Source organism: Tamandua tetradactyla, chromosome 3, assembly GCF_023851605.1.
Source record: "Tamandua tetradactyla isolate mTamTet1 chromosome 3, mTamTet1.pri, whole genome shotgun sequence".
Classification (NCBI taxonomy): Eukaryota; Metazoa; Chordata; class Mammalia; order Pilosa; family Myrmecophagidae; genus Tamandua; species Tamandua tetradactyla.
The window spans coordinates 2315405-2328783 of NC_135329.1; the positions used below are offsets into that span (position 1 = coordinate 2315405).

At 52.2% G+C, this 13379-nt stretch overlaps 2 long non-coding RNA genes across 6 annotated transcripts in view; one reads left to right on the top strand and one right to left on the bottom strand.

Annotated features, from left to right (window-relative positions):
• Window positions 1-1065: 1065 nt before the first annotated feature.
• Window positions 1066-9271, bottom strand: LOC143676892 (uncharacterized). Of its 3 annotated transcripts, none has more exons than XR_013172274.1 (5): window positions 8565-9271; window positions 7074-7243; window positions 4706-4891; window positions 3786-4070; window positions 1066-1338 (listed from the first exon to the last, which is right to left on the bottom strand). It is a non-coding gene; the product is annotated as an uncharacterized LOC143676892 (long non-coding RNA). The 3 variants fall into 3 exon arrangements; XR_013172272.1 differs by having other exon boundaries at window positions 1066-3673; XR_013172271.1 differs by having other exon boundaries at window positions 1066-4070.
• The window catches only part of LOC143676893 (uncharacterized), a 38715-nt gene continuing 31799 nt past the window's right edge, over window positions 6464-13379 (top strand). For 2 of the 3 annotated variants that reach the window (XR_013172275.1, XR_013172276.1), the window contains exons 1-3: window positions 6464-6895; window positions 7133-7220; window positions 8867-8948. This is a non-coding gene — a long non-coding RNA (uncharacterized LOC143676893). Of the gene's footprint in view, window positions 6896-7132; window positions 7221-8866; window positions 8949-11065; window positions 11514-13379 lie in introns of those variants that run through there. The other variant, XR_013172277.1, reaches the window with a different exon arrangement.

Consider the following 13379-nt stretch of genomic DNA (forward strand, 5'->3'; position numbering starts at 1 on the left):
AGAACCTGCGAGGGATTTCCTCAGGAGACAAGATGCTTCAGAACCTTCCAGATACCAGGAGGAGTTGGAAAGGGTCTCCCGGGGGACTTTTGTGCCTCTGTTGTTCTCTGGTAGTGTCAGGAGGACCCAGATGTTTGGGGATTGGGGAGAGAGGTCATGGGGCAGTCTGGCTCAGCAGAGGACATGTGCACACAGCTTTGGAGTCTGACTCTGGGCTGCCTGGCGCTCCTGTTTAAAAACACTCGCCTTTGTGGCCCTTTGAGATGGGAAATACATTTTGGTTCCAGATATTTATTTGAAAATTTCATTTTCACTTAATAAATCCACAGCAATGGCATACATGGAGGGTTTCCCCAAGTGGTAATTTATGCTTATTGAAGAATTACTTTTGAAAGTGCATGGGCTGCCTGTCACTGAGGGAAATTGTGGTCACTCAGTTTTTAGACTTATTGGCTGTTACAGATTTGGGAGTTGATATGCATTTGAAATGTTTATGCCTTCTCTTTCTTGTTAATTATCGATCTAAACCTTTATGGATTCCGAGACATTTGTGAACAAGGCTTTCATTAATCCCCAAGGCTGCTGAAGGTCTGGGCAATGGAATCTACAGTTTACTGATAGGCAGGGAACTTGGAAACCAGCAGGCTCATTTCCGGGGTCATGCAGTGGGGCAGTAATGGCTAAGCTGACAGCGTTTATAACAGGAATGCAGGACCTGTAGCTTGCTCACCAAAGATGACCCGTTAGCTGTATCTTGAGACACAGTCAGCACGAACCCAAGGGAAAGAAGGGGCATAGACACACCCCTTCCCAACTCGCCTGGGGTCTCCCCTTCACAAGTGACACCTACTCTCTGCCCTGTTTTGAATCTTACTTGAGTTTAATTTAGCTTCTGCTGGATTTGTGCCTTTCATCTGATGAGCTATGGAAGATTTCCAGACCATTGGATTCCTGCTGTCCTCCTGTAAGACTCCTCTCCCCCGCCCCTTCCCTCTTATCTCCCACCTCCCCACCATCTCCCACCTCCCCACCATCTCCCACCTCCCCACCATCGCCCACCTCCCCACCATCCTAGGCCATGAAGGTTCTTAAAAATAGCAACACTGACTAGAATCCTTCCGGGCACAGCTTCGGCGTGGGGGGTCCAGGCGGGATGTGGTGCTCTGACTGTCCTCACCCCGGGGCCGGAGCACAGCCGGGACGCAGCCCCCGCACCCGATCTCACGTTCCCAAAAGGGAGAAGCGCAGAGGACATTTTCCCACTTCACACTCTGGAGAGATTTGAGGGAGGGCCCCCGCTCTTTGCCCGCTCCCTAATCATTTCCCAGGAGGAACTGCCTGAAAAGAGAAAAGAAGAGAACTTTTTCCTTTCTATATACAGAGTACCTCCACCTGCCCAGTTCCAGAAATATTCTAGTGACTGAACTCTGAAGAGGGCCCATCTGACTATTCCTCTTTGGGGTCATGACTTTGACGCAGATATTGTCGTTTGATAGAAATTATGGGAATGCAGATATCACCTAGGGAAGCCTTAGAATGCCAGCGTGAAGATTTGGATGTAGTCAGGAGAGCGCCCTTTGCCTGCCTCACACTTTCAGGAGACTGGAGAAGACCAGGCTCCTTCACCGGCTGGAGACCCTCCTGCCCTAGTACCCTGAGCCCTGGGCGGTGATGAGCGACTTCTCCTTCCTAGGCCAGTGAAAGTCTCACCCGGGGTGCAGAGGCCAGCATGAGAAAGACCCTGAGCTGCCCACCCAAGCCCCTCCCTGTTTAAGACACAAGACCCACTGAGCAAATGTCAGCTTCTTGATCGCATCGCCCTCACTACAAATTCAAGAATGGGACAGGGTGGACCTGCTGGGTGCTTGCCTCCAGGAGGCCTGTGGTTTCACGTGTGCGAGGAAACACATTTCTGTTTAAGCTGACCTTCCTCCCGCCCCCACCTCGGCCCCAGCCCCACCACGCCTTCCCATTCATTGTTAACAGATGCCCGTGAGGCTGCTGCCAGACAATGCAGCAGCACCCGGGCTCCCAGGCGGCGAGCAGAGAGAAAACTGACGAGCTGCCATGGAGACGTGCATCTGAGAGCCTCGACTTTGAATTTCAATCCTCCTGGTCCTCCTCCCCCTCCCTCCCCACCCACCAGGCCTTCAGACCATTTCTGTTCTGTGCCCTTCACATCTGGGAACAGACGAGATGAAAGGAAGCTTGTGCAGCTGGCTAAGGAGCTGGTGCCCCTCCTGGTGGGTACCCGGAGGCCAGGGCGCTGGGCTGTAAGCACCCCAGGGTGCTCAGCTGGGGCTGCAGAGCAGGGGCCTGGTGCCGAACGAGAGCCCCGCGCTGGGCAGTTCCCCAGTGGACTCCTGACCCCCCGCTGGCCCTGAAAGGACACGACGTCTCTGTGGCCCCAAGCTCTCTGAGCCAGAGACAGAGCAGGGAAAGATCCGAGAAGGAGGCCAAGAAAGCGGACTGGGAGACTCGAGCGAGGCCGTCACCCCCAGCTCGCCCTTGAACCCCTTCCCAGCCTTCGTTTTGTGCCATGTGCCATGTCGCAGCGAGAGGTCTCGGCCTGGCCGAAGTCCCGCTGGGTGACACCCCTCCTTTAGTCTCTGCTGAACCCCCGCCACCCCAGAGGCTAGGGCAGCACTGATCCCAGGAACCCTCAAGGGTCACTGCTGCCTCCGTCCATGACCAGGACTTGAGCTCGGGGCCTTTGTGCCTGAGAGACTTGCGTAGGCCTCTGATGCCCCCTCTGATGCCCCCTCTGATGCCCCCTCCGCGGCCCCCTCCACATGCCCTACCGCAGGGCTGCAGTCCAGGAGCAGCTCCGTAAACGTGTGTCGGGTCAGTTACGTGCTAGAAGCGCTAACGGGCTCGGTGTCAGAAGACCTGACACCAGTTTGAATCGTGTCCAGTTACCACTTTGAAACTTGGCCTCCTCGTCTGAAACACACGGGGACATTGGTCTCCTGCCCGCAGTCTGTGCCGCCACTCCGTGGGGTTAATGTGAAAGAAGTTATCAAAGGGTTCTACAAACTGTACAACGCAGGACAAAGGCAAACCGGCATCACCGCTATTACACTTCTCCGCTGCTTCCAGTCTGACCACGCCCCGGTGCGTTGCTAGGGCACCTGAAGGAGACATTTCTGCAGAAGTCCACTTCCTCAGTGAGCTCCTCCAGAAAGAACTGGTTTCATTTTCCTTCTTCTTGAAGCCAGTTTCAGCACAGAGCAGGGATAGGAGTTCCCTCCACTGTAAAGCGGGGAGATTGGGACAGCCCCTTCATTCATTACCCCAAAGATACTGCCCTCCCGGGCCCATCTGGGTGATCTCACAGCATCAAGAGTCCCCTCACTCCACAGGGCAGAGGTGACCTTCCTGGGGCCTTGACCTCGTGTGCGTGGAAGGCGCACCTCACTTAAAAAGCTAATATTTGCTTCTTTGTGAAGCCCGGAAGTTGTTTGGTGTTTCAGGAGGTTTGGAGCCATGTTGGGGCTTCTTGCGGGAGAGGAGAACGGGATGGGGAATTCACTAGGATGTGAAGGAAGTTGGGGGAAACACAGTGGGGCCAAACAGACGGGGCGACGCCGCCCGGGCGCCTGCTCCCCGCTCAGCCGCAGGCCAGGCCTGGAGAGCCGAGAGCTCCAGTGTAATGCTGGGCGATGAGAAGAGCCTGTGGGTAAAACGCATGACCCAAGATGCCAAGGCTGGTACTCCAGCGCTTTGGTTTCTACCCGAGACCCGGAAGTGGAGGCGTGCGGACCTTCTCTTTCTCTGAGACTTACTGGCCTCATCATGTCGGGGTCAGAATTCCAAGTGTGTCCGTCCTCAGGTGGAAGCAAGAGCAGCTGCCTGGCCTCGGAGCAGAGCATTCTTGGGGCTTTCTTTCCTGGTTAGTCTTCCTGTGAGTGCTGTCCGTACCTCCAGGCACACCTCCTGCTGTCCGTACCCCCAGACGCGCCTCCGGCCATCTGTACCTCCAGGCACACCTCCTGCTGTCTGTACCTCCAGGCGCGCCTCCCGCCGTCTGTACCTGCTGAGCTTTCCTCACGCCCGCCCGGAGGCACACGCTGCTGGGGAGAGCGATGGAGCAGCCTGCAGTGGACAACCCCGGGGGAGCCGGGGCTGCAGAGGCAGATGCACTGCGAGTGCTGCTCTGGGGGCTCCGTGAGCGAGGAGGTCTGGTGCTGCCCGAGGGACTCCCTCCCCAGAATGCCAGCCCACTTAGATGCCTTTCGGGTATGAGCGGGTGGCAGGATTTAGCCTTGGGGTTGCTGGTTTCATTCTCCTTCTTCTTGAAGCCAGTTTCAGCACAGAGCAGGGATAGGAGTTCCCTCCACTGTAAAGCGGGGAGATTGGGACAGCCCCTTCATTCATTACCCCAAAGATACTGCCCTCCCGGGCCCATCTGGGTGATCTCACAGCATCAAGAGTCCCCTCACTCCACAGGGCAGAGGTGACCTTCCTGGGGCCTTCCCAGGAAGCTCTCGGTGCTCCCAGGAAGCAAGTGTGAGCAGTAACTCTGAGATTGAGAGCACCTGCCCTTCAGCATGAGGGGCCCCTCCGACCCACACACCCACCAGCCCCTCAGCAGCAGGCACCCGTCTCTGTACGCCCCTGCATTGATTGCATGGTATTAAAATTAGGTGTTTACTTGTCTGGCTTTCTCCACTTATTTTTAAGCTTCGGAGGACAGAGAACCTACCATGTGACCAGTGTTGGTGGCTCAACCTGACCTTGTGACTGTAGATGTAGCAAAGGACTCGGCCCTTAGCAGGTTCTCAGTAAATGTCTGTGGAGTGAATGAATGCCCAGACGCAACACGGAGCCTGCAAGTCACATCAGAGGTGCAAGATGGCCACTGGGATTCCTGAATCCAAGAGGCTTCCACCTGAGAAAATAACCAATGACAACAATGTAAATGACTAATTAGAAAAATTATACCTAGACAGATGATAGATCTACATCTAAAGAGATAATAGCACTGTTTGAAATGCATCGAACACTATGTGCTGAGCTCACTGCAGACATGGTCTCATTTAGTTTGTCCAAACCTCATGAAGTAGGCAGGATAACTGGGCCACATCCATGCAGGTATGAGGTCCTGAGAAGAAATGCTTCCCCAGAGAGCCTCTCTCCAGTAAATGGCTAGATTTTCTGCTTTTGCATGAAGTGATTACTGGGAGGTTGACAGATTTAGGTTTCTGGGCACTGGGGAAAGGTGGAAGGGGCAGAAGGAGACATCGCCATTTCCTGAGTAGCCACCACATGGTCAGGCTCAGCACACCAGCCCGTGTGGCCACGTGAGCTCACGGAGACCCTCAGAGGGCTGCACCCTTACCAGTAACAACATTGCAAATGAAGAAGCCGAGACTCAGAAACATCGAAACTAGCCCAGGCTGCAGGAGGGTCTGCAGAGCTCGGCAGGTGAAACGAGCCCAGGCTGCAGGAGGGTCTGCAGAGCTCGGCAGGTGAAACGAGCCCAGGTTGCAGGAGGGTCTGCAGAACTCGGCAAGTGAAACGAGCCCAGGTTGCAGGAGGGTCTGCAGAGCTCGGCGGGTGCCTGGCGCTCGGGAAACATGCATTGAATTTGACGGGATGGGACTAGATTGAGTCCGAGCTGTCCCGCCCAAGCAGAGCGTCGATGCCCCACCTCCTCGGCAGGCCTGGCGGGTTCCCCTCCCAAGGCTGCAGTGAGCCCAGGGAGCTGCTTGGAAAAGCCCGAGCAGGGGGCAGCACGGCCTGCACCCAGGGGCGCATGAGGTGGCCGTGGGTCTCTGCTGAGGCGGTGGCCTGCTGTCCACAAGAGCCCGGCAGCCCCATAAAGGGAGTTGTATTTATTCAAAGCACTTGCCAATTGGACTGCACGGACCTCTTCTCCCCCAGCACACCTCAGGAAGGCCTGGCAGGCCTGGCAGCGGGCCGACTTGGCCCTGTGTGCAGCCTCCTCAGACCCCAGCTGGGACAGTATTTATTATGTTTGACAGAGAAGCCTGTGGCACGTCAGTGCCAGGGTCTCCAGCAACGATCCAGAGAGGAACAGGGCAATTTTTTTAAGTAACGGAAAATAGTTTGCTGGAAAAAAAAAATGTATGTCTGTGTTGTCTCCCACCTAGAAATGTCTCTCGGGGAGGGAATGATAATTTGGGATTGCTGAAGCCGGCTTGGACACCAGCACTTACAGCATTTTCAGTCGGTGACACCAAAAGCCCATGTGGTTTAATATCACAGATTTACTACTGTAACTGGAATGTGCACTGGGCATTCCAGGGCTGAGGTCTCCTGCGGGACTCACCGTCCCTCACTCCCACCGGCCCGAACCTGGTTTACGGTCACAAGAGCCTCCACAGAAGGCTCCACCCTGGAGCTGTTTTTCTCTTAATATGTCACAATGTTATGAACGTCAGTTCTTCCCACTCGCATGGCTCTGACTCCAGAATCAGCAACTTTCCCAGCTACATAACAGCCCCTGGGCCCGGGAAGCCCTCACGCGGGGAGGGATGGCGATCGGGGCTGGCCTGCGGCTGTGTCCGCAGCGCCTGAGCCCAGCCCTCCCCGCCACCCCGCCCCAGGTGCCAGGCCCGGCCTCGCCTCAGAAGCAACAGCTTGCGTTTGTGGCTTTTGTTGATGTGGATCCATGTTGCCTGGTGCTTTTGTTTGTTTCACATTTTTGTGTCTTGCCTGCATTTTCTGTCGTCCTTCTTGAAGCAACGCCCTGGCCTCCCTCTGGGGCTCCCCCCTGGGCCCGAGGTCCCTGCAGATAAGGGGCTAAGTGTGGGGCAGCCTGCGGCGTGGGATGCTGCTGACACGTCAGGTTCCAAATTCCTGCGACACAAACACTAACAGTCATCTTGGATCAGACCCTAAGCCAACGAGGAAATAAACCACAGCTCAGGTAGTTCTTGGGATGCTCACAGCCTTCCCTGAGCATCTTTCCTACCATTTTCTGAGGGAGTTGACACACACACACACGCATTAGCACACATGCACACACACAGGAAGAGGAAGGAAAAGTGTCTGGGAAGACAGCAAGAACAGGGACAAACTGGGCGTTTGTGCACTAAATGACTTGCCTCAACTCTTGAACCTTTGAGGCAGTCTCTGACAGTGAAGTCCACTTGTATTTCTTCAGCTCCAGGATGCTTGAGTGCATTTGCAAGGGCGGCTTTTTACTTGACGCAGATTCCCAGGCAAGCCCTGCGATCATGGAAGCTTCTCAGGTAGGAAGTGCAGATATGTGGGCCTGGGGGGAGGATTTGAGTGGCCAGAACGAAGGCAAAGAAGCGTGAGCCAGAAAGCATGCGCTAACAGAATAAGCAGCTCTATCATTTCACCCGAACGTTCTCTGGCATCGCTCCCCACGAGTCCCATTTAAAGAGAGACAAATCTGGTGAACGAGCTCCCTGTCTCTGTAACTGATGCTGCGTGATGCTCGTGCCCCTCCCCTTGTCTCACAGATGGCACAGGGGCCTGGAGGGCCTCTGGGCGTCCGCTCCGGGAGTGAGGACAGGACAGGGTGGGAAGGCATGTGCTCCGGCCACCAACAGGGAAGAGGCTCGGGATGGCATCCCAGGGAGGCTCTCCACGACGCTGGGGCTCCCTAGGAGCTTTGAGGCTGTTGAGAAGCCTGGGTGCAAAGAAAGGAGGCTGGTGGCAGTGCTCAGGGGACGCTGCGTAAAGGGCGCCTGTCCACGTGGAGAGCGACCAGGCCATCTTGGCACAGGCCCTGACCAGCTGGCACACGCCGCGCTCCACGCGCAGCAGGTAGTGCCAGGGACCAGGCTGGGCATGTGCTTCCTGAGGCCAAACCTAAAACGCTTTGGCTTCAGGAAGGGCTGGGCCAGGTCCTCAGGTCAGGCCATGTCATCTTTAAGGGGCCACACGGTAAGAAGCAAGCACTGGCCCCTAAGTCAGGAGACCCGGGCCTCTGTTTTGGCTTCGCCAATGGGTTTTGTGACTTCGGCAGGTCACTTAGCTTCCTGCAGCCCATCCGCCCCCTTCTAAAAGGTCACTGGTTACACTTGCCCTGACTATTAGCTCTCAGGTGCTATTAGAGAGGAGAAGTGCAGACGCAGGGCTTTCACATGTGCACACCTGTGGGTTTGTGGGGTGGCATCCCCACTGGCAGACAGGGGCTGCTCAGTAAGAGCCTGTTGACTAAACTGCATCTGTGCTTCCTCGTGGGAGATCGGGCACTGCGGGCTGAGGAGTTTAGAATTGTTGGAATTTAGGATACGAGGGAAGATCAAGTCCATAGAGAGCAGAAAGTTGAGAGCAGGGGACAGATCTGGGCTCCGGGAAAGGGTTTAGGAGTTACCTGTGTAAAAGGCAGAGAACAGGAAGAGTGGGAGAGTGATCAAAAGAGCCGATCCCTGGGCCCCAGAAGGAACTTAGGAGCTGACTTTGTGATGCTGATAAAAGGAGCTTCCAGGAGAGGTGAGGAAGGAAGTGGCCTGATACGCTGAGGGGACCCCAGAGGTCCTGGACTGGCTGTGGGCCGGGAGGCGGATCTGGTCCCACCCGAGGGAGGTTTGCACCCAAGTGAGTCTTCCATGGAACCTCACCTGTGGTGTTCAGGGGAACCAACGAAGGCTGGGGAGACCGTCAGAGGGGGGAATGCAGGCCCTTTCCACCAGTTCCTCTGCCCATCTCTAGTGCTTCAGCCTGCACTCCTCTTTCAGGCTTAAATTTAACCATTTCCGAAAAGCTTCCCTCCACTTAGGAACTCTTTGGTAACTATTCTTTTCTAAATGGTCCATAGGAATTTTAATCTGTATAAAGCACCTAGTAGTTACTAATATAAAAATATAACTCCTGGACAATTTATCTATTAGTGCCTTAACATGCCATTCTTTACCATTTACAGGGAAAATCTGTCTCCTCTCTCAGCCACCTGATACCCCCTGGAGCACATATCAAACTTCACATGGAAGGGATTTCTGCCTCATGTAAGTCCTAATTCTCACTCTTGAACTTGCTTCTTTCTCCTTCACACTTGGTCTTGCTTTCCTTTCTGAAGTCATGACCAGCATCCTTTTCCTGACAGTGGCTTTACCTCCCCTTTCGTTGTCCCCCACTTTCCTCCTTGGCAGTCCCTCTGCCTTTACAGCACATCACATGAAGTGCTTCCACCATTCTGCTCAAGCGGTCTGACATATCCCACGAGCTTCCATGTTCTTGAGCAGGGCACTGAGGCCAAGCCCCATGCCCCTTCTTTATCTCCTGCCAGGCCTACAGCACAGCTGTCCAAATGCTCACCACTCAAGCGAGGTTGACAAATTTCATTTGTAGAATATTCCATGGAAGGTGATGCAACAGTGGCTCAGTGGCGGAATTCTTGCCTGCCACAATGGAGACCCAGGTTCGATTCCCGGTGCCTTCCCATGTGTTCTAGTTTGCTAACTGCCAGAATGCAACATACCAGAGACGGTTTGACTTTCAATAAAAGGGGATTTATTTAGTTAACATATAGTTCTTCAGAGGAAAGGCAGCTAACTTTCAACTGAGGTTCTTTCTTACGTGGGAAGGCACAGGGTGATCTCTCCTGGCCTTCTACCCAGACCTCTGGGTTCAACAACTTTCCCCAGGATGATTTCTTTCTGCATCTCCAAAGGCCTGGGCTGAGCTGCGAGTGCTGAGATGAGGAATGCCGAGCTGCTTAGGCTGTGCTACCTTGCGCTCTCTCATTTAAGCACCAGCCAATTAAGTCAGACATCATTCATTGCAGCAGACACACCTCCTAGCCGACTGCAGATGTAATGAGCAACAGATGAGGTTCACGTACCATTCACTCATGTCCACAGCAATAGAACTAGGCACCTTCACCTGGCCAGGTTGACACCCGAATCTAACTACCACACCATGGAAAAAAAAAATTATTATTCCATGGAAAGAGCAGCGTGTACACCAATTGGTGTCAGAAATAAATGGAGAGACGTCAGGTTCAGCAATGGGTTTTGCACAATAGAAGGCACTCAGTGAGCATCTGTTGGATAAGATCTGGAGACTACAAGGGAAAAGGAACAAATACTGGATGGAAAAATGGGAAGTGTTGAATTAAAAAGAGAAACAGTACTGAGGATGAAACATTTTGCATTGGGGAAGCTCCCTCCTTTAGTCGTGGGCCTCTGCAGCATGTCCCAACACGTAGGAGCCACTGTCCTTCCTGAGCCTCCTACAGCTCAGTCCCACATGCAAATGCGTTCCAGGCGCTGCTGGACACGGCAGGCTGCAAGGTTGCTAAAAAGGGGCCCAGAGGAGTTACCCACGGCTGACCTTCACTTCTGGCTGCCATCTCCTTTTACCAATGTCCACATATTCCCATTGGGATGCTTTTGAAACAACTGAATGAAGACGAATTGAAAGGTCATTTTGCTTGAGCTCAGTTGTATGTGGGCTTCAGAAGACCCCTTTGCAAAGAGGTGAGCAATTCCTCTGCCACCACACTGAGGGCCAGGCAAGGGCACAGTCTCTCCAGGGCAGAGGGACACAGGGGCAGGGAATAATCCCCCTCCCCAAAGTCGGGGTTCTTTGGGGAAGCCAGGTGCCCTATTGGCACTTAGCCATTGTTGTGCATTCCCAGCCCTGCTAGGCCAATCTCTATCTGCTCTTTCCCATCTGTGGGTGCGTAGCACATATCAGCCTCATTTATGAATGCCAAGTTCATGCTTTTGTTCATTCTCATAACAATTATTTATTCAGTGCCTTTTCTGTGCTAAATGCTTTCTCATATGTTGTATCATTTAGCCTATACATGATGTTGTAAGATGATTGTTGCTATCACTCTTTTACTAATGAGTAAATTTAAACACAGAAAAGTTGAATCGCTTACCCAAGGTTGCACAGCTAATAGGTGGCACAGTTAAGTTAAAATCCGTATTTTCTGAAGCGAAGACTCGTGTTCTTTTTATTGCATCATTTCTGCCTTTCTGTACACAAATGCTTATGGGCAACTTATGGTAAGGAAGATTGTTATGATTTTGTGTACTACATTTAACTCATGAATCCATCTGTGATTTGCTTTAGGGTTTGGAGTAACTATGGCTCCCATTTCTTATTTTGCCAGTTGTCCTGTTGTCCTCGGAGCATGTCAGCATGCGCCTCTCCCAGCATCCGCGGAGAGGGACTTCCATGCTCTCAACTTATCTTGCGACTCCTCCTCACCCCGCTGAGGTGGCTGTACCATCCCCTCCCCATGCTTGCATCTAGAGCCCGTGGGAGGAGATGCACCCACGAGGAGTCCAGGGGAATAGACAGGTTCTGTTGTTGCTGCTGTTTTAAGTTCTAAATGCCATGTACTTGGGACTTCATGAAGTGGAGCCTATGGTGATAAACAACACCTGCCATCTTAGGGAGGGGCAGGGTTTCCTGGGGGCCCAGATGGGAGATTGTGCAGGTGGGACATGTGAATCTTTAGTTCAATCAGTTTTGACAGAAATCTGGGAATCTGTGGCTTTTCCCTGGCCCGATCGTTGGGCTATAATCAAGAGGGTTTTGGATATGTGCAGACTTTGGACTGAAAAATCTAAAGTGTCCAATAAAAACAAGAGCTTAAAATGGAAGACATTGACATAAATTAGTGGGAAAACATGCTCTGTTCCAATTAAGACAGCTGAAAGAATTGCCCTTTTGGTAACACTGAGGAAAAGTGATGACATATTTGGTCTCACGTGAAATTCAGGAAAACAGGTTTTTTTTTTTTGCAGAGGACAAAAGCATATTATTTGGTGTCGCTTTCCAGCTACAAATGCTAACATTTCACACCAAGTGAACTTCAGAAACCTGGGAGAGCAGTCTTTCTGAGAACAGAGCTCTGGACTCCTTCTCAATGTTCACACCAGAAGTTTCTGAAGACAGTTCATTTCTGCATTGTTTCTGCCTGTCGTGAATTAAGTATGAAATCCCTTCTTCAACACATGGAATTTCACCTTGGTGCTCTTTCTCAGGGAAGAGCCTACCCAGCTGTTTCGAAGAAGCTTGGCGGTGGGGTCTGACTCCTCCTGGAACCAAAGCTAGGACTGGCCATGGGGGTGCAACAATCTCCACTGACCCCATAGGTGGACGCATGCATGAGCGACCGATCACCTCAAGTGCAGCTGTTCTTGCATGTGCTGCAATCCACAAGGTCCCAGGCCACTCCGCTGCTCCCATCCTGCTGCCCAGATCGGGTCCCTTGGCTTGTTTGCAGCTGTTTGTCTCCTCAGGCTCCTGTTTAGCATTTGCTTTTCTTGGCATTTCAAAGAATTATGTCCATTTTTATTATACTCTGGGCAGACCAAACCCTAATGCCAGCAGGCCACAAAGAAACAAACACATAGACAATTTATAGAAGAAATTCAGATTATGTTTTCCTTGCAGCCTAGAAGTTTCATCACCTGGTAAAATAGTGCAGGCAAGACAGTGGGCTTTGACTGCACTTGTGTGACCTTCAGGATTCCTTCGGATATTTGAACTGCTTGCTCTCGACACACGTGCACACACATTTACATGCACACACGCATTCAACTAATTAAAGTGGACTCTGGTATAGGTCCCTGTTAGCTTTTGTAACACAGACGCAAGCCTAGCTGCTGAACTTTATAGGATTGAAAACCTGCTGTTATCTTTAAATGGTTATGAAACCTTCAGAGTTCCAATCTTTTCAATGTGGTCTACAGAAGACAGCCCTAAACTTGGCTACTCAGAGTTCGTTCTTCATTGACAATCTTCCCTTTCAGACCAAAAATGACAGGGACCTCAGGTTCAGTAGTACAGACATCTGTTCTCCAAAACATCTCACCTCCTTACAGATCCCATCAGAGCTACAAGACTGCTCCTATTGTCCAGTTGTCCAGCAATCAACAGTGGATGCCCTCAGGAAAGCATGAGTTGATCGAGCCGGTGCTTAAGGCTAGGGGACCCCAAGGGGGGCATGAGGCAGTATTCCTGCACGTAAGAGAATGAATCTGGCTGAGAAGGGAAATGTCAACACACCTAGAGCCATCAGCACACAATTTATCTTCCACTGGTATTAGTAATTATACATTTAGTTAACATTTTCCAAATTTAGTTGATTATGAAATATCTAATAAACCTCACGGAGGAGAAGGAGTTACGATAAGTGTATGCGGTGGTTTAGAACTGTATGTACCCCCAGGAAAACGTGTTCTTAACTTACTCCACTCCTGTGAGTGTGACCCCGTTGTAGATAAGACCTTCAGAGGAAATGACTTCAGTTAAGGTGTGGCGCAGGGTGGATCTTAACCCCAGCACTGGAGTCACTTATGAGCAGATGGCACAGTGTTTCCAGCCTCCAGGAGGAAAGTCTCACCTTGATGTGGAGTTTCTCCCAGCCTCTCACCTGTGCGCTGACGGATTCCTGTTGTCTACATCAACCCTTG